We start from the raw sequence: 22,694 nt of genomic DNA, 5'->3' as shown, positions 1-22,694 counted from the left end.
CACGTATAAAATAGCCCAGATCTGTGCTTGTCATTCTTTGACTGTGATTAACGCCCCCAGATTGGTTGAAGCGCGTCACATGACCGCGAGCAAGCAGCCAACCAGAGGTGCGCCTCTCCCAAACATGTACGGCTCTGGATTGGTTGAAGTGCGTCACGTGACCGCGAACTCCCCACTTTGAGAAGCAGCAACATCATGGCCACGGAAAGCTGACGGTCGATCCACTCACACACGGCTCACTCATACACACAGACAATCGCATGCAGCTCAGAGGAGACGGGTGAGTGAGAGTGAGACAGAGCCATGCTCCGTCCACTGCTGCCCTGAGGAACCCCCGTGCTCTCCACTGCTGGCTTTAGGAAGAGCTGTGCTCGCTCCGCTGTTGAACTGAAGGAGAGCCGTGCTCTTTCCATTACATAAGTGCTTAAATCCACTGCTGGATGAAGGCCCACCGCACGTTGTGCGAGTGGATCGTAAGGATTTACTTGACCAGTCTGTTGGGGGCCGCCGCACGCTGTGGTTGTTCGCCATAGGCGCCCCCCAACAACCTAGTTTGTCAATATTGCCGAAGCAGGATGCAAAACTACACAGGCCCCAGCGAGAATTGAACTCGCGACCCCTGGTTTACAAGACCAGTGCTCTAACCACTGAGCTATGGAGCCACTCATTTTCCACACCTGCAAATTCAGTCTTAAAAAGCTCACAAAACTTGTTAATGCAAGATGCACCAATGCCTCAAACTGAGAAGTGTATTCAGGTAGGAACAGTTCCACACTGCCCACCAGGGATTATTTGTATGTCTGTCGTGTATAGCCACGCCCTCGATTTGTATTTGATAGAGCGGTTCAGGCGGGCTCAGCACCACGTGACGCGCCGCCCCACGCAGCTTCCGCCGCGTGACACGGATCGCACGAATGCGCCGTCCAACAAAGTTCCTACCTGCCCACTCCGAAGGAACGTGTTTGCGATGTGGCCCAAAACGACAAATTGCGTAACACAGCTTCATGTAAACTTGACCATGTTAGCAACTTATGACTTTGGAAGTTTGAATTTAAACACGTACACATATGACACTTCTAAATAATAACTTTCGGTTGGCAATAATCTAGAAAAAACTGCCACATTACTGCTAAATACTAGGTCCACATTGCATCCCGGTTTCCTTAATAGTGACTCGGTGCTCTTCCCACAGCATAGGCCAATTTTGAAAACCAAGGGTTTTAATGTTTCACTCAGTCTCTTTGAAGAATAAGCAAAACGCAGGCTTCAGGGAGAATTGAATTCACGACCCCTGGTTTACAAAACCAGTGCTCTAACCCCTGAGCTATGGAGCCAGTTGGCTACATTTTAATGCAAACCTCTTGAGATGAGAACACAATTGAGGAAACATATCACGATACAAAAACCTGGCTCTCTGAGGAACTGGTGACCGATAAAACAACTATGTTATCGCAAACACACTTTAAAAGTTATTCAAACAAGTAAACTCCTAAGGCGCCGTACATAAATGACGTCACGCGATTTTGGACGATTTTTGGCCTTCCCCCCGTCGTCACACGGCGGCACAAAAAGTCAGACCCCCCCCCCCTCAAATATGACGTCACAAAGCTCTGCCCCCCTCCCCAAAAAATAAAACATGCTTCAAATCGCTTTAAACTATTGTCATTGTAGTGCGTATTTAATGCACCGCTGCACGCTGATGTTGTAGAAGAAAACATTTATACTGGTAGGAACGAAGTGGACCAGACCACCAATAGATTAATGTGTCCGTCCGTCCGTCCATCTGTCCGACAAGATGGCCGCCCGCTCCCCCTGCGATCTGTGAACTAAACAAGATGGCCGTCGCTTCCGGCGCCTCACGGCGAAACTTTAAACTTCGCTTCAAATTTACTTTACTGAAACGCAGCACGTTTTTTTAACACAGAGACAAGATACATTTATTAACACAGAGACGAGATACATTTAATCGCCTTATTTGTGCACGAAAAGCACGGCGCGAGGCCTAGTGCGACAGGCTTCGCGAGGCCTAGTGCAGCAGGCTTTGCGAGGCCTACTGCAGAAAAGGCATCGCGAGGCCTACTGCAGAGAAGGCTTCGCGAGGCCTACTGCAGGGAAGGCTTCGCGAGGCCTACTGGAGAGAAGGCTTTGCGAGGCCTACTGCAGAGAAGGCTTCGCGAGGCCTACTGCAGAGAAGGCTTCGCGAGGCCTAGTGCAGAAGGCTTCGCGAGGCCTACTGGAGTAGGCTTCGCGAGGCCTAGTGCAGGAGGCTTCGCGAGGCCTACTGCGACAGGCTTCGCGAGGCTGTCCGTCTGTCCGACAAGATGGCCGCCCGCTCCCCCTGCGATCCGTGAACTAAATGAACTAAACAAGATGGTCGTCGCATCCGGCGCAGCCAATGACATCGCCTGTTGCAATCCTTGCTCTGTGGGCGCGCGAGTCAGTGGGGAGGGGGGTGTGGACGTCATCGCTCACCCCCCATGCACAAATCATTTTCTTTTTAACTCCTCTATACCCGGTCGATATCCCTGTACCGGTATTAGTATAATTCCTACCAGCCCACCCCGCAGGGTCCTGTTTGGTAAATGTGTTGAGTTTATACTGGTAGGAACGAAGTGGACCAGACCACCAATAGATTAATGTGTCCGTCCGTCCGTCCGACAAGATGGCCGCCTGCTCCCCCTGCGATATGTGAACTAAACAATATGGCCGTCGCTTCCGGCGCCTCACGGCGAAACTTTAAACTTCGCTTCAAATTTACTTTACTGAAACGCAGCACGTTTTTTTAACACAGAGACAAGATACATTTATTAACACAGAGACGAGATACATTTAATCGCCTTATTTGTGCACGAAAAACATGGCGCAAGGCCTAGTGCGGCAGGCTTCGCGAGGCCAAGTGCTGCAGGCTTTGCGAGGCCTACTGCGGAAAAGGCATCGCGAGGCCTACTGCAGAGAAGGCTTCGCGAGGCCTACTGCAGGGAAGGCTTCGCGAGGCCTATTGCAGAGAAGGCTTCGCGAGACCTAGTGCAGAAGGCTTCGCTAGGTCTACTGCAGAGAAGGCTTCGCGAGGCCTAGTGCGGCAGGCTTCGCGAGGCCTACTGCAGAGAAGGCATCGCGAGGCCTACTGCAGAGAAGGCTTCGCGAGGCCTAGTGCAGAAGGCTTCGCGAGGCCTACTGCAGGAGGCTTCGCGAGGCCTAGTGCAGGAGGCTTCGCGAGGCCTACTGCGACAGGCTTCGCGAGGCCGTCCGTCTGTCCGACAAGATGGCCGCCCGCTCCTCCTGCGATCCGTGAACTAAATGAACTAAACAAGATGGCCGTCGCATCCGGCGCAGCCAATGACATCGCCTGTTGCAATCCTTGCTGTGTGGGCGCGCGAGTCAGTGGGGAGGGGGGTGTGGACGTCATCGCTCACCCCCCATGCACAAATAATTTTCTTTTTAACTCCTCTATACCCGGTCGATATCCCTGTACCGGTATTAGTATTATTCCTACCAGCCCACCCCGCAGGGTCCTGTTACTGGTAGGAACGAAGTGGACCAGACCACCAATAGATTATTGTGTCCATCCGTCCGTCTGTCCGTCTGTCCGACAAGATGGCCGCCCGCTCCCCCTGCGATCTGTGAACTAAACAAGATGGCCGTCGCTTCCGGCGCCTCACGGCGAAACTTTAAATTTCGCTTCAAATTTACTTTACTGAAACGCAGCACGTTTTTTTAACACAGAGACAAGATACATTTATTAACACAGAGACGAGATACATTTAATCGCCTTATTTGTGCACGAAAAGCACGGCGCGAGGCCTAGTGCGGCAGGCTTCGCGAGGCCTAGTGCGGCAGGCTTTGCGAGGCCTACTGCAGAAAAGGCATCGCGAGGCCTACTGCAGAGAAGGCTTCGCGAGGCCTACTGCAGGGAAGGCTTCGCGAGGCCTACTGCAGAGAAGGCTTCGCGAGGCCTAGTGCAGAAGGCTTCGCTAGGTCTACTGCAGAGAAGGCTTCGCGAGGCCTAGTGCTGCAGGCTTCGCGAGGCCTAGTGCGGCAGGCTTCGCGAGGCCTACTGCAGAGAAGGCATCGCGAGGCCTACTGCAGAGAAGGCTTCGCGAGGCCTACTGCAGAGGCTTCACGAGGCCTAGTGCAGAAGGCTTCGTGAGGCCTACTGCAGGAGGCTTCGCGAGGCCTAGTGCAGGAGGCTTCGCGAGGCCTACTGCGACAGGCTTCACGAGGCCGTCCGTCTGTCCAACAAGATGGCCGCCCGCTCCCCCTGCGATCCGTGAACTAAATGAACTAAACAAGATGGCCGTCGCATCCGGCGCAGCCAATGACATCGCCTGTTGCAATCCTTGCTCTGTGGGCGCGCGAGTCAGTGGGGAAGGGGGTGTGGACGTCATCGCTCTGTGGGCGCGCGGGTCAGTGGGGAAGGGGGTGTGGACGTCATTGCTCTGTGGGCTCGCGGTTCAGTGGGGAGGGGGGTGTGGACATCATTGCTCTGTGGGCGCGCGAGTCAGTGGGGAGGGGGGTGTTGGCGTCATTGCTCTGTGGGCGCGCGGGTCAGTGGGGAGGAGGGTGTGGACATCATTGCTCTGTGGGCGCGGGTCAGTGATGAGGGGGGTGTGGACGTCATTGCTCTGTGGGCTCGCGGTTCAGTGGGGAGGGGGGTGTGGACGTCATTGCTCTGTGGGCGCGCGAGTCAGTGGGGAGGGAGGTGTTGACGTCATTGCTCTGTGGTTTAGCGGGTCAGTGGGGAGGGGGGTGTTGACGTCATTGCTCTGTGGGCACGCGGGTCAGTGGGGAGGGGGGTGTGGACGTCATCGCTCACCCCCCATGCACAAATCATTTTCTTTTTAACTCCTCTATACCCGGTCGATATCCCTGTACCGGTATTATTAATTAAGTAGAACGTGTTGTCTATATTTATTTAAAGTTGCGCATTTTTACGTGACATCACATTTCTCCCCCCCCCCCCTCGTCACAAATATCTGACCCCCCCCCCCCTAGGTGCGTGACGTTATTTACGGACGGCCCCTAAGATAGGAGTTGCCCAAAACAATGCCACACCTGTACCAAGTCAGTGCTACCGTGCCCCCTGCTGTTTCTTATTAGCATTGCTGAAAACTGAAAAGAACAGCCTCTCGATTTGTCAATATTGCCGAAGCAGGATGCAAAACTGTACAGGCCCCAGCGAGAATTGAACTCGCGACCCCTGGTTTACAAGACCAGTGCTCTAACCACTGAGCTATGGAGCCACTCCTTTTCCACAACTGCAAATCCATTATTAAAAAGCTCACAAAACCTGTTAATGCAACATTGCACTAATGCTTCAACGGAGACGTTTATACAGGTAGGAACAGTTCCACACTGCCCACCAGGGATTATTTGTCTGTCTGTCGTGCATAGCCACGCCCTCGATTTGTATTTGATAGAGCTCTTCGGGCGGGCTCAGCACTACGTGACGCGCTGCCCCACGCAGCTTCCGCCGCGTGACACGGATCGCACAAATGCGCTGTCCAACCAAGTTCCTACCTGCCCACTCTGAAGGAACGTGTTTGCGATGTGGCCAAAAAGGACAAATTGCGTAACACAGCTTCATGTAAAGTTGACCATGATAGAAACTCATGACTTGGGAAGTTTGAATTTAAACAGGTGGCAATAATCCATAAAAAAACTGCCACATTGCTGTGAAATATTCGGTCCAACTTGCATCCCGGTTTCATTAATAGTGACTCGGTGCTCACCCACAGCATAGGCCAATTTTGAAAACCAAGGATTTTAATGTTCCACTCAGTCTCTTTGAAGAATAAGCAAAACGAAGGCCCCAGGGAGAATTGAACTCACGACCCCTGGTTTACAAAACCAGTGCTCTAACCCCTGAGCTATGGAGCCCTCTGAGTGTGGGGTTTTATCAACTTCTAAGGGAATAATCTAGATTTGAAGTCATCGTGACTGCAGGGATGCATACTCTTTGGTTCTTTCGGTAAAGTCACGTAGGTATAAAATAAATTAAACCACGACGTTTCGATCTCAACACAAGCGACCGTCATCAGGTGGAACAGATCCAGCAGGGGAACTGATGACATAGGAGAAAGAGCTGCTGCACCAAAGTTTACATCGGATTTTGAAAGAATGTAAAAGTTATATCCCAAAAAATTAGCTATACCAAATACGAACTCTGCTATGTTAAGGTAGATGCTCCTTCTTGACATATAACCTTGGAAAGCTTATATTAATTGCAAACATCGCAAAGCCGAAGTTCCAAAAGTGTAACAAAAGTTATTGCGCCCCCTGCAGTTCTCAATGTGCCACGGGCGCTCACGACACAACTGCGTGGCGAACGTCCTAAAACACGTGGGAGCTCACCAGGATGTGATCTTTTTAAAACTATTTTACCAGGTGAGGTCCCACTGAGCTTTTTAGCTCTTTTTCAGAAGCGACCTGGCTATCACAAATAATAGCTCGACGAAGACGCTTATCGTCACGTGGAAATGTATAGCAGCCAAATACTCTAAACGTGTGACGTTGATGTTAAATGTGGATGTCAAACCCGGAGTACCCGTAAAAAAATCCACACGACCACGCGGAGAGAGACACGCAAACTCCAAACAAACAGGCGTCAGGGTCGGAATCGAACCCACCACCTCCTGTAAATCAGGCGAGGTAATTTACAAAAGCCATCTGACCAAAATATCGGCATTTATAACTGATGACTGGGGAAGCTTGTAACAAACACACACACACCACATCAAACAAAAAGTAAGGCAACGTTCTAAAGAGTACATTTGACTGGCTTTATCCACTAAATATTGCCTTAGTTATCGTGCATGATATTTACACCAAACGTGCGTGACTCCATGCCCCTGAGTATCATGAAAGATCGCTGTCACTGACTGAAAGAGCTCCACGTACGTTGTTCCGGAGACTCATTTGGATCCTACGTATGTTGGTGGTCAGTAAGAATGGAACTCTCAATCGCTGGTTTCGGGTCTCCATGACTGAACCCGTTTTATGTTCAAAAGCGTTCACAATGTAAATTTTGGTGGTTTTATCAACAGACATTGCCAGGTGAGTATAACCATATGGTTCATAACACATTGCAGTTATTAATAGGTGTCAGTAGGTGCTTACAAACTGAAACTGTCACATTCAACTAAATAATGATAATACTGCAATTTAATTTAATGATGCATAAAATAAAGGCTCCAGTGAGAATTGAACTCACGACCCCTGGTTTACTAGACCAGTGCTCTAACCACTGAGCTATGGAGCCAGTTGAAGCCCCTGTCACCAAAAGACACACGTGAAATTAAACAGGATTAAAGAAGGCTTGAGCATCAGCACACGTTGCCTGGTTAATTAGATCAATTAATTGTATGGTAATTCAGTTAAAGATTGTGCCCATGACCTTATCTTTTATGTTGCCATGTAAATGTCTGGTAAAAAAGAAAAACCACTTTGGAAAGTGTACAACACATTGAGAAAGTTTCAAGAAAGAACCACACACGACACGCCGACACCACATTTCAAAATGTTACCAATGCAGGATGTTAACTGACTTAGAATCTCCAGGAAGAACTGAAGGGCACGGACCCCCAGGTTACAAGACCAGTGCTTTCACTGCTGAGCAACAGAGCAATTCCCATATATCTTAATGCGAGACCCATTCAGTGCTATTTTCCGACGACACTTCACAACAAATATATTTGGATGATATTAATTCAGAAACATTTCAACATTAATACAAGATGCTCTGGGGCCACATTGGGTCCCTGGTGAAATGGAACAATGACTTGGTGCACTCGAACATGGGCCAACTTTGAAAACAAATGACTTTTATTTTCAATCACAGTCTGAAAAAGGTATGAAATAAAAGAGGCCCCAGTGAGAATTGAACTCACGCCCCCTGGTTTACGAAACCAGTGCTCTAACCCCTGAGCTATGGAGCCAGTTGGCTACAGTTTTATGCAAACCTCTTGAGGTGAGAACACAATTGAGGAAACATATCACAAAACGGAAAACCTGGCTCTCTGAGGAACTGGTGACCGATAAAACAACTGTTTTATCGCACACACACTTTAAAAGTTATTCAAACAAGTTAGTTGCTGCCCAAAACAATGCCACACCTGTACCAAGTCAGTGCTACCGTGCCCCCTGCTGTTTCTTATTAGCATTGCTGAAATCTTAACAGAAAAGCCTCTCAATTTGTCAATATGGCCGAAGTAGGATGCAAAACTACACAGGCCCCAGCGAGAATTTAACTCGCGACCCATGGCTTACAAGACCAGTGCCCTAACCACTGAGCTATGGAGCCACTCATTTTCCACACCTGCAAATTCAGTGTTACAAAGCTCACAAAACCTGTTACTGCATGATGGCACCAATGCTTCAACGGAGAAGTTTATACAGGTAGGAACAGTTCCACACTGCCCACCAGGGATTATTTGTCTGTCTGTCGTGCATAGCCACGCCCTCGATTTGTATTTGATAGAGCGCTTCGGGCGGGCTCAGCACTACGTGACGCGCTGCCCCACGCAGCTTCCGCCGCGTGACACGGATCGCACGAATGCGCTGTCCAACCAAGTTCCTACCTGCCCACTCTGAAGGAACGTGTTTGCGATGTGGCCAAAAAGGACAAATTGCGTAACACAGCTTCATGTAAAGTTGACCATGATAGAAACTCATGACTTGGGAAGTTTGAATTTAAACAGGTGGCAATAATCCGGAAGAAACTGCCATATTACTGTGAAATATTCGGTCCAACTTGCATCCCGGTTTCATTAATAGTGACTCGGTGCTCACCCACAGGATAGGCCAATTTTGAAAACCAAGGATTTTAATGTTCCACTCAGTTTCTTTGAAGAATAAACAAAACGAAGGCCCCAGTGAGAATTGAACTCACGACCCCTGGTTTACGAAACCAGTGCTCTAACCCCTGAGCTATGGAGCCAGTTGGCTACTGTTTCATGCAAACCTCTTGAGGTGAGAACACAATTGAGGAAACATATCACAAAACCAAAAACCTGGCTCTCTGAGGAACTGGTGATCGATTAAACAACTGTTTTATCGCACACACACTTTAAAAGTTATTCAAACAAGTAAACTCCTAAGTTAGTTGTTGCCCAAAACAATGCCACACCTGTACCAAGTCAGTGCTACCGTGCCCCCTGCTGTTTCTTATTAGCATTGCTGAAATCTTAAAAGAACAGCCTCTCAATTTGTCAATATGGCCGAAGTAGGATGCAAAACTACACAGGCCCCAGCGAGAATTTAACTCGCGACCCATGGCTTACAAGACCAGTGCCCTAACCACTGAGCTATGGAGCCACTCATTTTCCACACCTGCAAATTCAGTGTTAAAAAGCTCACAAAACCTGTTACTGCAAGATGGCACCAATGCTTCAACGGAGAAGTTTATACAGGTAGGAACAGTTCCACACTGCCCACCAGGGATTATTTGTCTGTCTGTCGTGCATAGCCACGCCCTCGATTTGTATTTGATAGAGCTCTTCGGGCGGGCTCAGCACTACGTGACGCGCTGCCCCACGCAGCTTCCGCCGCGTGACACGGATCGCACGAATGCGCTGTCCAACCAAGTTCCTACCTGCCCACTCTGAAGGAACGTGTTTGCGATGTGGCCAAAAAGGACAAATTGCGTAACACAGCTTCATGTAAAGTTGACCATGATAGAAACTCATGACTTGGGAAGTTTGAATTTAAACAGGTGGCAATAATCCAGAAAAAACTACCATATTACTGTGAAATATTCGGTCCAACTTGCATGCCGGTTTCATTAATAGTGACTCGGTGCTCACCCACAGGATAGGCCAATTTTGAAAACCAAGGATTTTAATGTTCCACTCAGTCTCTTTGAAGAATAAACAAAACGAAGGCCCCAGTGAGAATTGAACTCACGACCCCTGGTTTACGAAACCAGTGCTCTAACCCCTGAGCTATGGAGCCAGTTGGCTACTTTTTCATGCAAACCTCTTGAGGTGAGTACACAATTGAGGAAACATATCACAAAACCAAAAACCTGGCTCTATGAGGAACTGGTGACCGATAAAACGACTGTTTTATCGCACACACACTTTAAAAGTTATTCAAACAAGTAAACTCCTAAGTTAGTTGTTGCCCAAAACAATGCCACACCTGTACCAAGTCAGTGCTACCGTGCCCCCTGCTGTTTCTTATTAGCATTGCTGAAATCTTAAAAGAACAGCCTCTCGATTTGTCAATATGGCCGAAGTAGGATGCAAAACTACACAGGCCCCAGCGAGAATTTAACTCACGACCCATGGCTTACAAGACCAGTGCCCTAACCACTGAGCTATGGAGCCACTAATTTTCCACACATGCAAATTCAGTGTTAAAAAGCTCACAAAACCTGTTACTGCAAGATGGCACCAATGCCTCAACTGAGAAGTGTATACAGGTAGGAACAGTTCCACACTGCCCACCAGGGATTATTTGTCTGTCTGTCGTGCATAGCCACGCCCTCGATTTGTATTTGATAGAACACTTCGGGCGGGCTCAGCACCACGTGACGTGCTGCCACACGCAGCTTGCGCCGCGTGACACGGATAGCACGAATGCGCTGTCCAACCAAGTTCCTACCTGCCCACTCCGAAGGAACGTGTTTGCGATATGGCCAAAAACGACTAATTGCGTAACACAGCTTCATGTAAACTTGACCATGTTAGCGACTCATGACTTGGGAAGTTTGAAGTTAAACACGTACACATATGATACTTCTAAATAATAACTTTCGGTTGGCAATAATCCAGAAAAAAACTGCCACATTACTGATAAATACTAGGTCCACTTTGCATCCCGGTTTCCTCAATAGTGACTCGGTGCTCTCCCACAGCATAGGCCAATTTTGAAAACCAAGGGGTTTAATGTTTCACTCAGTCTCTTTGAAGAATTAGCAAAACGCAGGCCCCAGTGAGAATTGAACTCACGACCCCTGGTTTACGAAACCAGTGCTCTAACCCCTGAGCTATGGAGCCAGTTGGCTACAGTTCTATGCAAACCTCTTGAGGTGAGAACACAATTGAGGAAACATATCACTAAACGGAAAACCTGGCTCTCTGAGGAACTGGTGACCGATAAAACGACTGTTTTATCGCACACACACATTAAAAGTTATTCAAACAAGTAAACTCCTAAGTTAGTTGTTGCCCAAAACAATGCCACACCTGTACCAAGTCAGTGCTACCGTGCCCCCTGCTGTTTCTTATTAGCATTGCTGAAATCTTAAAAGAACAGCCTCTCAATTTGTCAATATGGCCGAAGTAGGATGCAAAACTACACAGGCCCCAGCGAGAATTTAACTCGCGACCCATGGCTTACAAGACCAGTGCCCTAACCACTGGGCTATGGAGCCACTCATTTTCCACACCTGCAAATTCAGTGTTAAAAAGCTCACAAAACCTGTTACTGCAAGATGGCACCAATGCTTCAACGGAGACGTTTATACAGGTAGGAACAGTTCCACACTGCCCACCAGGGATTATTTGTCTGTCTGTCGTGCATAGCCACGCCCTCGATTTGTATTTGATAGAGCTCTTCGGGCGGGCTCAGCACTACGTGACGCGCTGCCCCACGCAGCTTCCGCCGCGTGACACGGATCGCACGAATGCGCTGTCCAACCAAGTTCCTACCTGCCCACTCTGAAGGAACGTGTTTGCGATGTGGCCAAAAAGGACAAATTGCGTAACACAGCTTCATGTAAAGTTGACCATGATAGAAACTCATGACTTGGGAAGTTTGAATTTAAACAGGTGGCAATAATCCAGAAAAAACTACCATATTACTGTGAAATATTCGGTCCAACTTGCATCCCGGTTTCATTAATAGTGACTCGGTGCTCACCCACAGGATAGGCCAATTTTGAAAACCAAGGATTTTAATGTTCCACTCAGTCTCTTTGAAGAATAAACAAAACGAAGGCCCCAGTGAGAATTGAAATCACGACCCCTGGTTTACGAAACCAGTGCTCTAACCCCTGAGCTATGGAGCCAGTTGGCTACTTTTTCATGCAAACCTCTTGAGGTGAGTACACAATTGAGGAAACATATCACAAAACCAAAAACCTGGCTCTATGAGGAACTGGTGACCGATAAAACGACTGTTTTATCGCACACACACTTTAAAAGTTATTCAAACAAGTAAACTCCTAAGTTAGTTGTTGCCCAAAACAATGCCACACCTGTACCAAGTCAGTGCTACCGTGCCCCCTGCTGTTTCTTATTAGCATTGCTGAAATCTTAAAAGAACAGCCTCTCGATTTGTCAATATGGCCGAAGTAGGATGCAAAACTACACAGGCCCCAGCGAGAATTTAACTCACGACCCATGGCTTACAAGACCAGTGCCCTAACCACTGAGCTATGGAGCCACTAATTTTCCACACATGCAAATTCAGTGTTAAAAAGCTCACAAAACCTGTTACTGCAAGATGGCACCAATGCCTCAACTGAGAAGTGTATACAGGTAGGAACAGTTCCACACTGCCCACCAGGGATTATTTGTCTGTCTGTCGTGCATAGCCACGCCCTCGATTTGTATTTGATAGAGCACTTCGGGCGGGCTCAGCACCACGTGACGTGCTGCCACACGCAGCTTGCGCCGCGTGACACGGATAGCACGAATGCGCTGTCCAACCAAGTTCCTACCTGCCCACTCCGAAGGAACGTGTTTGCGATATGGCCAAAAACGACTAATTGCGTAACACAGCTTCATGTAAACTTGACCATGTTAGCGACTCATGACTTGGGAAGTTTGAAGTTAAACACGTACACATATGATACTTCTAAATAATAACTTTCGGTTGGCAATAATCCAGAAAAAAACTGCCACATTACTGATAAATACTAGGTCCACTTTGCATCCCGGTTTCCTCAATAGTGACTCGGTGCTCTCCCACAGCATAGGCCAATTTTGAAAACCAAGGGGTTTAATGTTTCACTCAGTCTCTTTGAAGAATTAGCAAAACGCAGGCCCCAGTGAGAATTGAACTCACGACCCCTGGTTTACGAAACCAGTGCTCTAACCCCTGAGCTATGGAGCCAGTTGGCTACAGTTCTATGCAAACCTCTTGAGGTGAGAACACAATTGAGGAAACATATCACTAAACGGAAAACCTGGCTCTCTGAGGAACTGGTGACCGATAAAACGACTGTTTTATCGCACACACACATTAAAAGTTATTCAAACAAGTAAACTCCTAAGTTAGTTGTTGCCCAAAACAATGCCACACCTGTACCAAGTCAGTGCTACCGTGCCCCCTGCTGTTTCTTATTAGCATTGCTGAAATCTTAAAAGAACAGCCTCTCAATTTGTCAATATGGCCGAAGTAGGATGCAAAACTACACAGGCCCCAGCGAGAATTTAACTCGCGACCCATGGCTTACAAGACCAGTGCCCTAACCACTGGGCTATGGAGCCACTCATTTTCCACACCTGCAAATTCAGTGTTAAAAAGCTCACAAAACCTGTTACTGCAAGATGGCACCAATGCTTCAACGGAGACGTTTATACAGGTAGGAACAGTTCCACACTGCCCACCAGGGATTATTTGTCTGTCTGTCGTGCATAGCCACGCCCTCGATTTGTATTTGATAGAGCTCTTCGGGCGGGCTCAGCACTACGTGACGCGCTGCCCCACGCAGCTTCCGCCGCGTGACACGGATCGCACGAATGCGCTGTCCAACCAAGTTCCTACCTGCCCACTCTGAAGGAACGTGTTTGCGATGTGGCCAAAAAGGACAAATTGCGTAACACAGCTTCATGTAAAGTTGACCATGATAGAAACTCATGACTTGGGAAGTTTGAATTTAAACAGGTGGCAATAATCCAGAAAAAACTACCATATTACTGTGAAATAGTCGGTCCAACTTGCATCCCGGTTTCATTAATAGTGACTCGGTGCTCACCCACAGCATAGGCCAATTTTGAAAACCAAGGGTTTTAATGTTCCACTCAGTCTCTTTGAAGAATAAGCAAAACGAAGGCTCCAGGGAGAATTGAACTCACGACCCCTGGTTTACAAAACCAGTGCTCTAACCCCTGAGCTATGGAGCCCTCTGAGTGTGGGGTTTTATCAACTTCTAAGGGAATAATCTAGATTTGAAGTCATCGTGACTGCAGGGATGCATACTCTTTGGTTCTTTCGGTAAAGTCACGTAGGTATAAAATAAATTAAACCACGACGTTTCGATCTCAACACAAGCGACCGTCATCAGGTGGAACAGATCCAGCAGGGGAACTGATGACATAGGAGAAAGAGCTGCTGCACCAAAGTTTACATCGGATTTTGAAAGAATGTAAAAGTTATATCCCAAAAAATTAGCTATACCAAATACGAACTCTGCTATGTTAAGGTAGATGCTCCTTCTTGACATATAACCTTGGAAAGCTTATATTAATTGCAAACATCGCAAAGCCGAAGTTCCAAAAGTGTAACAAAAGTTATTGCGCCCCCTGCAGTTCTCAATGTGCCACGGGCGCTCACGACACAACTGCGTGGCGAACGTCCTAAAACACGTGGGAGCTCACCAGGATGTGATCTTTTTAAAACTATTTTACCAGGTGAGGTCCCACTGAGCTTTTTAGCTCTTTTTCAGAAGCGACCTGGCTATCACAAATAATAGCTCGACGAAGACGCTTATCGTCACGTGGAAATGTATAGCAGCCAAATACTCTAAACGTGTGACGTTGATGTTAAATGTGGATGTCAAACCCGGAGTACCCGTAAAAAAATCCACACGACCACGCGGAGAGAGACACGCAAACTCCAAACAAACAGGCGTCAGGGTCGGAATCGAACCCACCACCTCCTGTAAATCAGGCGAGGTAATTTACAAAAGCCATCTGACCAAAATATCGGCATTTATAACTGATGACTGGGGAAGCTTGTAACAAACACACACACACCACATCAAACAAAAAGTAAGGCAACGTTCTAAAGAGTACATTTGACTGGCTTTATCCACTAAATATTGCCTTAGTTATCGTGCATGATATTTACACCAAACGTGCGTGACTCCATGCCCCTGAGTATCATGAAAGATCGCTGTCACTGACTGAAAGAGCTCCACGTACGTTGTTCCGGAGACTCATTTGGATCCTACGTATGTTGGTGGTCAGTAAGAATGGAACTCTCAATCGCTGGTTTCGGGTCTCCATGACTGAACCCGTTTTATGTTCAAAAGCGTTCACAATGTAAATTTTGGTGGTTTTATCAACAGACATTGCCAGGTGAGTATAACCATATGCTTCATAACACATTGCAGTTATTAATAGGTGTCAGTAGGTGCTTACAAACTGAAACTGTCACATTCAACTAAATAATGATAATACTGCAATTTAATTTAATGATGCATAAAATAAAGGCTCCAGTGAGAATTGAACTCACGACCCCTGGTTTACTAGACCAGTGTTCTAACCACTGAGCTATGGAGCCAGTTGAAGCCCCTGTCACCAAAAGACACACGTGAAATTAAACAGGATTAAAGAAGGCTTGAGCATCAGCACACGTTGCCTGGTTAATTAGATCAATTAATTGTATGGTAATTCAGTTAAAGATTGTGCCCATGACCTTATCTTTTATGTTGCCATGTAAATGTCTGGTAAAAAAGAAAAACCACTTTGGAAAGTGTACAACACATTGAGAAAGTTTCAAGAAAGAACCACACACGACACGCCGACACCACATTTCACAATGTTACCAATGCAGGATGTTAACTGACTTAGAATCTCCAGGAAGAACTGAAGGGCACGGACCCCCAGGTTACAAGACCAGTGCTTTCACTGCTGAGCAACAGAGCAATTCCCATATATCTTAATGCGAGACCCATTCAGTGCTATTTTCCGACGACACTTCACAACAAATATATTTGGATGATATTAATTTAGAAACATTTCAACATTAATACAAGATGCTCTGGGGCCACATTGGGTCCCTGGTGAAATGGAACAATGACTTGGTGCACTCGAACATGGGCCAACTTTGAAAACAAATTACTTTTATTTTCAATCACAGTCTGAAAAAGGTGTGAAATAAAAGAGGCCCCAGTGAGAATTGAACTCACGCCCCCTGGTTTACGAAACCAGTACTCTAACCCCTGAGCTATGGAGCCAGTTGGCTACAGTTTTATGCAGACCTCTTGAGGTGAGAACACAATTGAGGAAACATATCACAAAACGGAAAACCTGGCTCTCTGAGGAACTGGTGACCGATAAAACAACTGTTTTATCGCACACACACTTTAAAAGTTATTCAAACAAGTTAGTTGCTGCCCAAAACAATGCCACACCTGTACCAAGTCAGTGCTACCGTGCCCCCTGCTGTTTCTTATTAGCATTGCTGAAATCTTAAAAGAACAGCCTCTCAATTTGTCAATATGGCCGAAGTAGGATGCAAAACTACACAGGCCCCAGCGAGAATTTAACTCGCGACCCATGGCTTACAAGACCAGTGCCCTAACCACTGAGCTATGGAGCCACTCATTTTCCACACCTGCAAATTCAGTGTTACAAAGCTCACAAAACCTGTTACTGCATGATGGCACCAATGCTTCAACGGAGAAGTTTATACAGGTAGGAACAGTTCCACACTGCCCACCAGGGATTATTTGTCTGTCTGTCGTGCATAGCCACGCCCTCGATTTGTATTTGATAGAGCGCTTCGGGCGGGCTCAGCACTACGTGGCGCGCTGCCCCACGCAGCTTCCGCCGCGTGACACGGATCGCACGAATGCGCTGTCCAACCAAGTTCCTACCTGCCCACTCTGAAGGAACGTGTTTGCGATGTGGCCAAAAAGGACAAATTGCGTAACACAGCTTCATGTAAAGTTGACCATGATAGAAACTCATGACTTGGGAAGTTTGAATTTAAACAGGTGGCAATAATCCAGAAGAAACTGCCATATTACTGTGAAATATTCGGTCCAACTTGCATCCCGGTTTCATTAATAGTGACTCGGTGCTCACCCACAGCATAGGCCAATTTTGAAAACCAAGGGTTTTAATGTTCCACTCAGTCTCTTTGAAGAATAAGCAAAATGAAGACCACTGTGAGAATTGAACTCACGACCCCTGGTTTACAAAACCAGTGCTCTAACCCCTGAGCTATGGAGCCAGTTGGCTACTGTTTCATGCAAACCTCTTGAGGTGAGTACACAATTGAGGAAACATATCACAAAACCAAAAACCTGGCTCTCTGAGGAACTGGTGACCGATAAAACGACTGTTTTATCGCACACACACTTTAAAAGTTATTCAAACAAGTAAACTCCTAAGTTAGTTGTTGCCCAAAACAATGCCACACCTGTACCAAGTCAGTGCTACCGTGCCCCCTGCTGTTTCTTATTAGCATTGCTGAAATCTTAAAAGAACAGCCTCTCGATTTGTCAATATGGCCGAAGTAGGATGCAAAACTACACAGGCCCCAGCGAGAATTTAACTCACGACCCATGGCTTACAAGACCAGTGCCCTAACCACTGAGCTATGGAGCCACTAATTTTCCACACATGCAAATTCAGTGTTAAAAAGCTCACAAAACCTGTTACTGCAAGATGGCACCAATGCCTCAACTGAGAAGTGTATACAGGTAGGAACAGTTCCACACTGCCCACCAGGGATTATTTGTCTGTCTGTCGTGCATAGCCACGCCCTCGATTTGTATTTGATAGAGCACTTCGGGCGGGCTCAGCACCACGTGACGTGCTGCCACACGCAGCTTGCGCCGCGTGACACGGATCGCACGAATGCGCTGTCCAACCAAGTTCCTACCTGCCCACTCCGAAGGAACGTGTTTGCGATATGGCCAAAAACGACTAATTGCGTAACACAGCTTCATGTAAACTTGACCATGTTAGCGACTCATGACTTGGGAAGTTTGAAGTTAAACACGTACACATATGATACTTCTAAATAATAACTTTCGGTTGGCAATAATCCAGAAAAAAACTGCCACATTACTGATAAATACTAGGTCCACTTTGCATCCCGGTTTCCTCAATAGTGACTCGGTGCTCTCCCACAGCATAGGCCAATTTTGAAAACCAAGGGGTTTAATGTTTCACTCAGTCTCTTTGAAGAATTAGCAAAACGCAGGCCCCAGTGAGAATTAGAACTCACGACCCCTGGTTTACGAAACCAGTGCTCTAACCCCTGAGCTATGGAGCCAGTTGGCTACAGTTCTATGCAAACCTCTTGAGGTGAGAACACAATTAAGGAAACATATCACTAAACGGAAAACCTGGCTCTCTGAGGAACTGGTGACCGATAAAACGACTGTTTTATCGCACACACACATTAAAAGTTATTCAAACAAGTAAACTCCTAAGTTAGTTGTTGCCCAAAACAATGCCACACCTGTACCAAGTCAGTGCTACCGTGCCCCCTGCTGTTTCTTATTAGCATTGCTGAAATCTTAAAAGAACAGCCTCTCAATTTGTCAATATGGCCGAAGTAGGATGCAAAACTACACAGGCCCCAGCGAGAATTTAACTCGCGACCCATGGCTTACAAGACCAGTGCCCTAACCACTGGGCTATGGAGCCACTCATTTTCCACACCTGCAAATTCAGTGTTAAAAAGCTCACAAAACCTGTTACTGCAAGATGGCACCAATGCTTCAACGGAGACGTTTATACAGGTAGGAACAGTTCCACACTGCCCACCAGGGATTATTTGTCTGTCTGTCGTGCATAGCCACGCCCTCGATTTGTATTTGATAGAGCTCTTCGGGCGGGCTCAGCACTACGTGACGCGCTGCCCCACGCAGCTTCCGCCACGTGACACGGATCGCACGAATGCGCTGTCCAACCAAGTTCCTACCTGCCCACTCTGAAGGAACATGTTTGCGATGTGGCCAAAAAGGACAAATTGCGTAACACAGCTTCATGTAAAGTTGACCATGATAGAAACTCATGACTTGGGAAGTTTGAATTTAAACAGGTGGCAATAATCCAGAAAAAACTACCATATTACTGTGAAATAGTCGGTCCAACTTGCATCCCGGTTTCATTAATAGTGACTCGGTGCTCACCCACAGGATAGGCCAATTTTGAAAACCAAGGATTTTAATGTTCCACTCAGTCTCTTTGAAGAATAAACAAAACGAAGGCCCCAGTGAGAATTGAACTCACGACCTCTGGTTTACGAAACCAGTGCTCTAACCCCTGAGCTATGGAGCCAGTTGGCTACTGTTTCATGCAAACCTCTTGAGGTGAGAACACAATTGAGGAAACATATCACAAAACCAAAAACCTGGCTCTCTGAGGAACTGGTGATCGATTAAACAACTGTTTTATCGCACACACACTTTAAAAGTTATTCAAACAAGTAAACTCCTAAGTTAGTTGTTGCCCAAAACAATGCCACACCTGTACCAAGTCAGTGCTACCGTGCCCCCTGCTGTTTCTTATTAGCATTGCTGAAATCTTAAAAGAACAGCCTCTCAATTTGTCAATATGGCCGAAGTAGGATGCAAAACTACACAGGCCCCAGCGAGAATTTAACTCGCGACCCATGGCTTACAAGACCAGTGCCCTAACCACTGAGCTATGGAGCCACTCATTTTCCACACCTGCAAATTCAGTGTTAAAAAGCTCACAAAACCTGTTACTGCAAGATGGCACCAATGCTTCAACGGAGACGTTTATACAGGTAGGAACAGTTCCACACTGCCCACCAGGGATTATTTGTCTGTCTGTCGTGCATAGCCACGCCCTCGATTTGTATTTGATAGAGCTCTTCGGGCGGGCTCAGCACTACGTGACGCGCTGCCCCACGCAGCTTCCGCCGCGTGACACGGATCGCACGAATGCGCTGTCCAACCAAGTTCCTACCTGCCCACTCTGAAGGAACGTGTTTGCGATGTGGCCAAAAAGGACAAATTGCGTAACACAGCTTCATGTAAAGTTGACCATGATAGAAACTCATGACTTGGGAAGTTTGAATTTAAACAGGTGGCAATAATCCAGAAAAAACTGCCACATTGCTGTGAAATATTCGGTCCAACTTGCATCCCGGTTTCATTAATAGTGACTCGGTGCTCACCCACAGCATAAGCCAATTTTGAAAACCAAGGGTTTTAATGTTCCACTCAGTCTCTTTGAAGAATAAGCAAAACGAAGACCCCAGTGAGAACTGAACTCACGACCCCTGGTTTACAAAACCAGTGCTCTAACCCCTGAGCTATGGAGCCAGTTGGCTACTGATTCATGCAAACCTCTTGAGGTGAGTACACAATTGAGGAAACATATCACAAAACCAAAAACCTGGCTCTCTGAGGAACTGGTGACCGATAAAACGACTGTTTTATCGCACACACACTTTAAAAGTTATTCAAACAAGTAAACTCCTAAGTTAGTTCTTGCCCAAAACAATGCCACACCTGTACCAAGTCAGTGCTACCGTGCCCCCTGCTGTTTCTTATCAGCATTGCTTAAATCTTAAAAGAACAGCCTCTCGATTTGTCAATATGGCCGAAGTAGGATGCAAAACTACACAGGCCCCAGCGAGAATTTAACTCACGACCCTTGGCTTACAAGACCAGTGCCCTAACCACTGAGCTATGGAGCCACTCATTTTCCGCACATGCAAATTCAGTGTTAAAAAGCTCACAAAACCTGTTACTGCAAGATGGCACCAATGCTTCAACGGAGACGTTTATACAGGTAGGAACAGTTCCACACTGCCCACCAGGGATTATTTGTCTGTCTGTCGTGCATAGCCACGCCCTCGATTTGTATTTGATAGAGCTCTTCGGGCGGGCTCAGCACTACGTGACGCGCTGCCCCACGCAGCTTCCGCCGCGTGACACGGATCGCACGAATGCGCTGTCCAACCAAGTTCCTACCTGCCCACTCTGAAGGAACGTGTTTGCGATGTGGCCAAAAAGGACAAATTGCGTAACACAGCTTCATGTAAAGTTGACCATGATAGAAACTCATGACTTGGGAAGTTTGAATTTAAACAGGTGGCAATAATCCAGAAAAAACTGCCACATTGCTGTGAAATATTCGGTCCAACTTGCATCCCGGTTTCATTAATAGTGACTCGGTGCTCACCCACAGCATAAGCCAATTTTGAAAACCAAGGGTTTTAATGTTCCACTCAGTCTCTTTGAAGAATAAGCAAAACGAAGACCCCAGTGAGAACTGAACTCACGACCCCTGGTTTACAAAACCAGTGCTCTAACCCCTGAGCTATGGAGCCAGTTGGCTACTGATTCATGCAAACCTCTTGAGGTGAGTACACAATTGAGGAAACATATCACAAAACCAAAAACCTGGCTCTCTGAGGAACTGGTGACCGATAAAACGACTGTTTTATCGCACACACACTTTAAAAGTTATTCAAACAAGTAAACTCCTAAGTTAGTTCTTGCCCAAAACAATGCCACACCTGTACCAAGTCAGTGCTACCGTGCCCCCTGCTGTTTCTTATCAGCATTGCTTAAATCTTAAAAGAACAGCCTCTCGATTTGTCAATATGGCCGAAGTAGGATGCAAAACTACACAGGCCCCAGCGAGAATTTAACTCACGACCCTTGGCTTACAAGACCAGTGCCCTAACCACTGAGCTATGGAGCCACTAATTTTCCGCACATGCAAATTCAGTGTTAAAAAGCTCACAAAACCTGTTACTGCAAGATGGCACCAATGCCTCAACTGAGAAGTGTATACAGGTAGGAACAGTTCCACACTGCCCACCAGGGATTATTTGTCTGTCTGTCGTGCATAGCCACGCCCTCGATTTGTATTTGATAGAGCACTTCGGGCGGGCTCAGCACCACGTGACGTGCTGCCACACGCAGCTTGCGCCGCGTGACACGGATCGCACGAATGCGCTGTCCAACCAAGTTCCTACCTGCCCACTCCGAAGGAACGTGTTTGCGATATGGCCAAAAACGACTAATTGCGTAACACAGCTTCATGTAAACTTGACCATGTTAGCGACTCATGACTTGGGAAGTTTGAAGTTAAACACGTACACATATGATACTTCTAAATAATAACTTTCGGTTGGCAATAATCCAGAAAAAAACTGCCACATTACTGATAAATACTAGGTCCACTTTGCATCCCGGTTTCCTCAATAGTGACTCGGTGCTCTCCCACAGCATAGGCCAATTTTGAAAACCAAGGGGTTTAATGTTTCACTCAGTCTCTTTGAAGAATTAGCAAAACGCAGGCCCCAGTGAGAATTGAACTCACGACCCCTGGTTTACGAAACCAGTGCTCTAACCCCTGAGCTATGGAGCCAGTTGGCTACAGTTCTATGCAAACCTCTTGAGGTGAGAACACAATTGAGGAAACATATCACTAAACGGAAAACCTGGCTCTCTGAGGAACTGGTGACCGATAAAACGACTGTTTTATCGCACACACACATTAAAAGTTATTCAAACAAGTAAACTCCTAAGTTAGTTGTTGCCCAAAACAATGCCACACCTGTACCAAGTCAGTGCTACCGTGCCCCCTGCTGTTTCTTATTAGCATTGCTGAAATCTTAAAAGAACAGCCTCTCAATTTGTCAATATGGCCGAAGTAGGATGCAAAACTACACAGGCCCCAGCGAGAATTTAACTCGCGACCCATGGCTTACAAGACCAGTGCCCTAACCACTGAGCTATGGAGCCACTCATTTTCCACACCTGCAAATTCAGTGTTAAAAAGCTCACAAAACCT

At 46.9% G+C, this 22,694-nt stretch overlaps 32 non-coding genes across 32 annotated transcripts; all 32 read right to left on the bottom strand.

Annotated features, from left to right (window-relative positions):
- Window positions 1-589: 589 nt before the first annotated feature.
- On the bottom strand, window positions 590-662 carry TRNAT-UGU (transfer RNA threonine (anticodon UGU)). The gene has a single exon. It is a non-coding gene; the product is annotated as a tRNA-Thr (tRNA).
- A 4,505-nt stretch (window positions 663-5,167) lies between these two features.
- On the bottom strand, window positions 5,168-5,240 carry TRNAT-UGU (transfer RNA threonine (anticodon UGU)). The gene has a single exon. It is a non-coding gene; the product is annotated as a tRNA-Thr (tRNA).
- A 564-nt stretch (window positions 5,241-5,804) lies between these two features.
- Window positions 5,805-5,877, bottom strand: TRNAT-UGU (transfer RNA threonine (anticodon UGU)). The gene has a single exon. It is a non-coding gene; the product is annotated as a tRNA-Thr (tRNA).
- A 1,308-nt stretch (window positions 5,878-7,185) lies between these two features.
- On the bottom strand, window positions 7,186-7,258 carry TRNAT-AGU (transfer RNA threonine (anticodon AGU)). Its single transcript has one exon. It is a non-coding gene; the product is annotated as a tRNA-Thr (tRNA).
- A 603-nt stretch (window positions 7,259-7,861) lies between these two features.
- Window positions 7,862-7,934, bottom strand: TRNAT-CGU (transfer RNA threonine (anticodon CGU)). The gene has a single exon. It is a non-coding gene; the product is annotated as a tRNA-Thr (tRNA).
- A 292-nt stretch (window positions 7,935-8,226) lies between these two features.
- TRNAT-UGU (transfer RNA threonine (anticodon UGU)) lies at window positions 8,227-8,299 on the bottom strand. The gene has a single exon. It is a non-coding gene; the product is annotated as a tRNA-Thr (tRNA).
- A 563-nt stretch (window positions 8,300-8,862) lies between these two features.
- TRNAT-CGU (transfer RNA threonine (anticodon CGU)) lies at window positions 8,863-8,935 on the bottom strand. Its single transcript has one exon. It is a non-coding gene; the product is annotated as a tRNA-Thr (tRNA).
- Window positions 8,936-9,239: 304 nt separating this feature from the next.
- On the bottom strand, window positions 9,240-9,312 carry TRNAT-UGU (transfer RNA threonine (anticodon UGU)). Its single transcript has one exon. It is a non-coding gene; the product is annotated as a tRNA-Thr (tRNA).
- A 563-nt stretch (window positions 9,313-9,875) lies between these two features.
- TRNAT-CGU (transfer RNA threonine (anticodon CGU)) lies at window positions 9,876-9,948 on the bottom strand. Its single transcript has one exon. It is a non-coding gene; the product is annotated as a tRNA-Thr (tRNA).
- A 304-nt stretch (window positions 9,949-10,252) lies between these two features.
- On the bottom strand, window positions 10,253-10,325 carry TRNAT-UGU (transfer RNA threonine (anticodon UGU)). Its single transcript has one exon. It is a non-coding gene; the product is annotated as a tRNA-Thr (tRNA).
- Window positions 10,326-10,924: 599 nt separating this feature from the next.
- TRNAT-CGU (transfer RNA threonine (anticodon CGU)) lies at window positions 10,925-10,997 on the bottom strand. The gene has a single exon. It is a non-coding gene; the product is annotated as a tRNA-Thr (tRNA).
- Window positions 10,998-11,301: 304 nt separating this feature from the next.
- Window positions 11,302-11,374, bottom strand: TRNAT-UGU (transfer RNA threonine (anticodon UGU)). Its single transcript has one exon. It is a non-coding gene; the product is annotated as a tRNA-Thr (tRNA).
- Window positions 11,375-11,937: 563 nt separating this feature from the next.
- Window positions 11,938-12,010, bottom strand: TRNAT-CGU (transfer RNA threonine (anticodon CGU)). Its single transcript has one exon. It is a non-coding gene; the product is annotated as a tRNA-Thr (tRNA).
- A 304-nt stretch (window positions 12,011-12,314) lies between these two features.
- TRNAT-UGU (transfer RNA threonine (anticodon UGU)) lies at window positions 12,315-12,387 on the bottom strand. The gene has a single exon. It is a non-coding gene; the product is annotated as a tRNA-Thr (tRNA).
- Window positions 12,388-12,986: 599 nt separating this feature from the next.
- On the bottom strand, window positions 12,987-13,059 carry TRNAT-CGU (transfer RNA threonine (anticodon CGU)). The gene has a single exon. It is a non-coding gene; the product is annotated as a tRNA-Thr (tRNA).
- A 304-nt stretch (window positions 13,060-13,363) lies between these two features.
- On the bottom strand, window positions 13,364-13,436 carry TRNAT-UGU (transfer RNA threonine (anticodon UGU)). Its single transcript has one exon. It is a non-coding gene; the product is annotated as a tRNA-Thr (tRNA).
- Window positions 13,437-13,999: 563 nt separating this feature from the next.
- TRNAT-UGU (transfer RNA threonine (anticodon UGU)) lies at window positions 14,000-14,072 on the bottom strand. The gene has a single exon. It is a non-coding gene; the product is annotated as a tRNA-Thr (tRNA).
- Window positions 14,073-15,380: 1,308 nt separating this feature from the next.
- On the bottom strand, window positions 15,381-15,453 carry TRNAT-AGU (transfer RNA threonine (anticodon AGU)). Its single transcript has one exon. It is a non-coding gene; the product is annotated as a tRNA-Thr (tRNA).
- Window positions 15,454-16,056: 603 nt separating this feature from the next.
- Window positions 16,057-16,129, bottom strand: TRNAT-CGU (transfer RNA threonine (anticodon CGU)). The gene has a single exon. It is a non-coding gene; the product is annotated as a tRNA-Thr (tRNA).
- Window positions 16,130-16,421: 292 nt separating this feature from the next.
- TRNAT-UGU (transfer RNA threonine (anticodon UGU)) lies at window positions 16,422-16,494 on the bottom strand. The gene has a single exon. It is a non-coding gene; the product is annotated as a tRNA-Thr (tRNA).
- A 563-nt stretch (window positions 16,495-17,057) lies between these two features.
- On the bottom strand, window positions 17,058-17,130 carry TRNAT-UGU (transfer RNA threonine (anticodon UGU)). The gene has a single exon. It is a non-coding gene; the product is annotated as a tRNA-Thr (tRNA).
- A 304-nt stretch (window positions 17,131-17,434) lies between these two features.
- TRNAT-UGU (transfer RNA threonine (anticodon UGU)) lies at window positions 17,435-17,507 on the bottom strand. Its single transcript has one exon. It is a non-coding gene; the product is annotated as a tRNA-Thr (tRNA).
- A 599-nt stretch (window positions 17,508-18,106) lies between these two features.
- Window positions 18,107-18,180, bottom strand: TRNAT-CGU (transfer RNA threonine (anticodon CGU)). The gene has a single exon. It is a non-coding gene; the product is annotated as a tRNA-Thr (tRNA).
- Window positions 18,181-18,484: 304 nt separating this feature from the next.
- On the bottom strand, window positions 18,485-18,557 carry TRNAT-UGU (transfer RNA threonine (anticodon UGU)). The gene has a single exon. It is a non-coding gene; the product is annotated as a tRNA-Thr (tRNA).
- Window positions 18,558-19,120: 563 nt separating this feature from the next.
- Window positions 19,121-19,193, bottom strand: TRNAT-CGU (transfer RNA threonine (anticodon CGU)). The gene has a single exon. It is a non-coding gene; the product is annotated as a tRNA-Thr (tRNA).
- Window positions 19,194-19,497: 304 nt separating this feature from the next.
- Window positions 19,498-19,570, bottom strand: TRNAT-UGU (transfer RNA threonine (anticodon UGU)). Its single transcript has one exon. It is a non-coding gene; the product is annotated as a tRNA-Thr (tRNA).
- A 563-nt stretch (window positions 19,571-20,133) lies between these two features.
- Window positions 20,134-20,206, bottom strand: TRNAT-UGU (transfer RNA threonine (anticodon UGU)). Its single transcript has one exon. It is a non-coding gene; the product is annotated as a tRNA-Thr (tRNA).
- A 304-nt stretch (window positions 20,207-20,510) lies between these two features.
- Window positions 20,511-20,583, bottom strand: TRNAT-UGU (transfer RNA threonine (anticodon UGU)). Its single transcript has one exon. It is a non-coding gene; the product is annotated as a tRNA-Thr (tRNA).
- A 563-nt stretch (window positions 20,584-21,146) lies between these two features.
- Window positions 21,147-21,219, bottom strand: TRNAT-UGU (transfer RNA threonine (anticodon UGU)). The gene has a single exon. It is a non-coding gene; the product is annotated as a tRNA-Thr (tRNA).
- A 304-nt stretch (window positions 21,220-21,523) lies between these two features.
- Window positions 21,524-21,596, bottom strand: TRNAT-UGU (transfer RNA threonine (anticodon UGU)). Its single transcript has one exon. It is a non-coding gene; the product is annotated as a tRNA-Thr (tRNA).
- A 599-nt stretch (window positions 21,597-22,195) lies between these two features.
- TRNAT-CGU (transfer RNA threonine (anticodon CGU)) lies at window positions 22,196-22,268 on the bottom strand. Its single transcript has one exon. It is a non-coding gene; the product is annotated as a tRNA-Thr (tRNA).
- Window positions 22,269-22,572: 304 nt separating this feature from the next.
- Window positions 22,573-22,645, bottom strand: TRNAT-UGU (transfer RNA threonine (anticodon UGU)). Its single transcript has one exon. It is a non-coding gene; the product is annotated as a tRNA-Thr (tRNA).
- Between the last annotated feature and the right edge of the window lie 49 nt (window positions 22,646-22,694).

Source organism: Lampetra planeri, chromosome 33, assembly GCF_965212315.1.
Source record: "Lampetra planeri chromosome 33, kcLamPlan1.2.h2, whole genome shotgun sequence".
NCBI lineage: Eukaryota > Metazoa > Chordata > Hyperoartia > Petromyzontiformes > Petromyzontidae > Lampetra > Lampetra planeri.
Note: the sequence above shows the minus strand (reverse complement) of the source record. Positions and strands in the feature narration are given on the sequence as shown.